Source organism: Vigna radiata, chromosome 8, assembly GCF_000741045.1.
Source record: "Vigna radiata var. radiata cultivar VC1973A chromosome 8, Vradiata_ver6, whole genome shotgun sequence".
NCBI classification, from domain to species: Eukaryota; Viridiplantae; Streptophyta; class Magnoliopsida; order Fabales; family Fabaceae; genus Vigna; species Vigna radiata.
Window position 1 is genome coordinate 2,825,346 of NC_028358.1, and position 4,206 is coordinate 2,829,551.

Consider the following 4,206-nt stretch of genomic DNA (forward strand, 5'->3'; position numbering starts at 1 on the left):
TATAATTTAAAAGTTCAATTTGAGTGTCATTATTCTGCGTTTATATATTTCTCTCACAAATCTGATTAAGAGGAATTGTGCATAATTTCCTAACAACTGGAATTAGAGCCGGTTGCTATTATTATAATCAAGGTTCAAAAGGAGTCAGATTTAAGTGGGAGAAATGGCTGCAGATGAAGGAAAGATAAAAATTGAGAAGTTCGATGGTACGGACTTTGGCTTTTGGAAGATGCAGATTGAAGATTATTTGTATCAGAAAAAGCTATATCAACCTCTCTCAGGGCATCAACCAGAAAACATGAAGGATGAAGATTGGACTCTTCTCGACCGANAAGCTCTCGGANTTATTCGATTAACATTATCCCGCAATGTTGCATTTAATATTGCAAAAGAAAATACCACAGTGGGTCTTATGACAGCTCTTTCAAGTATGTATGAAAAGTCGTCAGCCTCAAACAAAGTTCATTTGATGAGGCAGTTATTTAATTTGCGGATGTCAGATGGCGCAATGGTAGTGCAACATCTTAATGAACTCAATATAGTCACAACTCAATTGAGTTCAGTTGGAATCGAATTTGATGACGAAGTACGAGCCTTGATACTTTTGTCTTCTCTACCGGAAAGTTGGAATGCTACAGTCACAGTTGTGAGTAGCTCATCAGGCAGTAATAAATTGAAGTTTGATGATATTCGTGATCTGATTCTTAGTGAAGAGATTCGACGGAAAGAGTCAGGAGAATCTTCAACCTCTTCAGTTTTGCATACAGAGTCAAGAGGAAGAATTTCGAACAAAGGATATGGACGTGGAAGATCCAAAGAAAGAAGGTCCAATTCTAAGAATCATCGTAGTTTCCAAAACTCAAAGACCATTGAGTGTTGGAATTATGGAAAGGTAGGACATTACAAAAACCAGTGCAAGAATGCACGGAAGAATCACGAGGATAAAGCAGAAGCAAATGTTGCTTCAACCTCAGGAGGAGAAGATGCATTGATATGTTCTTTAGAAAACAAGGAAGAGTCTTGGGTGTTAGACTCTGGAGCATCCTTTCATGCCACCTCACAGAAAGAATTCTTCGAGAACTATGTTCCTGGAAACCTTGGAAAAGTTTACCTTGGTAATGAGCAGTCTTGTGAGATTACTGGTAAAGGTGTGGTGAAGATTAAGTTAAATGGGTCTGTATGGGAATTAAAAAATGTTAGACATATTCCCGACCTCACAAAGAACTTAATCTCAGTAGGCCAATTGGCCAATGATGGCTACACAACAGTCTTCCATGGTGATCATTGGNAGATTTCAAAGGGTGCAATGACAATTGCTCGTGGTAGGAAGAGTGGTACTCTCTACAAGACAGAAGGAGCTTGTCATTTGATTGCAGTTGCAATGAATGAAAATCCTAGCCTATGGCACCGGAGGTTAGGTCATATGAGTGAGAAAGGGATGAGGATCATGCACTCAAAGGGGAAACTACCAAGTCTTCAGTCAATAGAATTTGACATGTGTGAAAACTGTATACTTGGAAAGCAGAAACGAGTAAGCTTTCAGAGAAGTGGAAGAATCCCAAAGAAAGAGAGACTTGATCTTGTTCACTCTGATGTTTGGGGTCCAACAACTGTCTCATCCATTAGTGGTAAGCGATACTTTGTGACTTTTATTGATGACTACTCTAGGAAGGTATGGACATACTTTCTTAAAAATAAGTCTGAAGTATTTGAAGCTTTCAAAATTTGGAAAGCCATGGTAGAAAATGAGACAGGATTAAAGATAAAAAAGCTTAGATCGGATAATGGTGGTGAATATGAAGATACTAAATTTAAGAAGTTTTACTATGAGCACGGGATCAGAGTGGAGAGGACCGTGCCAGGTACGCCTTAACACAATGGTGTGGCAGAGCGTATGAATATATTATTGACAGAGAGAGCCAGAACCTTGCGTTTGCAATCAGGCTTACCAAAGCAGTTCTGGACAAAAGCAGTCAACACAACAACTTACTTAATCAACCAAGGTCCGTCGGTTCCATTGGAGCACAAAATACCATAAGAGGTATGGAGTGGTAAAGAGATAAAACTATCACATCTCAAAATTTTCGGTTGTATAGCATATGTGTACATTAGTGATCAAGGAAGAAATAAGCTTGATCCTAAATCGAAGAAGTGCGCTTTCATCGATTATGGTGAAGATGAGTTTGGCTACTGGTTATGGGATAATGAAAATCAAAAGATGATTTGTAGTAGAGGTGTGATATTCAATGAAAATGTAATGTATAAGGACAGGAACAACACATGTAATAACAACTCAGAACAAAGTAGACCAGTGTATGTAAATATGGATGATGTCCCAGAAACTCATGTAATTGAGACTCCTCGGTCAGAGGAATCATGTGAAAATAATGATAATGAAGAACTTGACACACCAGAACTTTCTATTCTAGCGCCTGTTTTGCGAAGGTCTTCTCGACCTCACGTACCTAATAGATAATATCTGAATTATATATTGTTAACTGATGAAGGAGAGCCTGGAAATTATGAGGAAGCATGTCAGATGATTGATGCTAGTAAGTGAGAGCTTGCCATGAAAGATGAAATGAAGTCTTTAATGTCCAACCAGACATGGGAACTAGTAGAGTCACCTGTTGGGAAAAAGACACTTCACAATAGATGAGTGTATCGGGTGAAGGAGAATCATGATGGGTCCAAGAGATACAAAGCCCGACTAGTTGTCAAAGGATTTCAGCAAAAGGAAGGAGTTGACTACACTGAAATCTTTGCTCCAGTTGTAAAACTCAATACCATCAGATCTGTTTTAAGTATTGTTGCCAGTGAAGGATTATACCTTGAGCAACTAGATGTGAAGACTGCATTTCTTCATGGAGACTTAGATGAGGAGATTTACATGCATCAACCTGAAGGCTTCTTAGAAGAAAGAAAAAGGAACATGGTGTGTAGATTAAAGAAAAGCTTGTATGGTTTGAAACAAGCTCCAAGACAGTGGTATAAGAAGTTTGAAAGTTTCATGCACAAGGAAGGTTTCCAGAAGTGTAATGCCGACCACTGTTGTTTCTTCAAGAGATAAAAGTCCAGTTATATCATTTTGCTACTTTATGTTGACGATATGTTAGTAGCTGGTTTAGATATGGACGAGATCAGAAGTTTGAAGCAACAATTATCAAAAGAATTTGATATGAAGGATTTGGGTCCAGCAAAAAGGATCCTTGGAATGCAAATCACAAGAGATAAGCAAAAGTGTATTTTGCAGCTATCTTAGGCAGAGTACATTAACCGTGTTTTGCAGAGATTCAACATGAGAAATGCCAAAGCAGTTAGCACACCTTTGGCCAGTCATTTTCGTCTATACAAGGAACAGTCTCCTCAGACAGAGAAGGAAAAGGAGTCCATGGCTGAAATTCCATATGCTTCAGCTATTGGAAGTTTAATGTATGTGATGGTCTGTACAAGGCCAGACATTGGTCATGCAGTGGGAGTTGTTAGCAGGTTTATGTCAAATCCAGGTAAAGCTCATTGGGAAGCTGTTAAATGGATTTTGAGATATCTACGAGGCACTATAGAGAAGTGTTTGTACTTTAGCAAAGGAGAGTTAAAAGTACAAGGTTACGTAGATGCAGACTTTGGAGGTGAAGTAGATCACCGAAGAAGTACTACTGGTTACATTTTCACTGTTGGTACTACAGCTGTTAGTTGGATGTCACAGGTGCAAAAGATTGTTGCTTTATCCACTACAGAAGCCGAGTATGTAGCAGTAACAGAAGCGAGTAAAGAATTAATATGGCTTCAGGGATTGTTAACAGAGTTGGGATTCATCCAAGAGATGAGTGTTTTGCACAGTGATAGTCAGAGTGCAATACATCTGGCAAAGAATTCAACATTTCACTCTAGGACAAAACATATTGATGTTCGTTATCACTTCATTAGATCTCTGCTTGAAGATGGGGTGCTAACATTGAGAAAAATTCTCGGAAGTAAGAATCCAGCAGACATGTTAACAAAAGTGGTAACCATTGACAAACTGAAATTGTGTTCAGCTTCAGTTGGCTTGCTACAATAATAAACTATAGAAGATCGATGTAATGATCAAGGTGTGAAGACAGATTAAAATCAGTCTTCAAGTGGGAGATTGTTGGAATTGGTCAACTAAACAAAACAAGAATCAAATCCTTCATTTGAGAGAAAATTAAGGAAGCTTAAACTCTT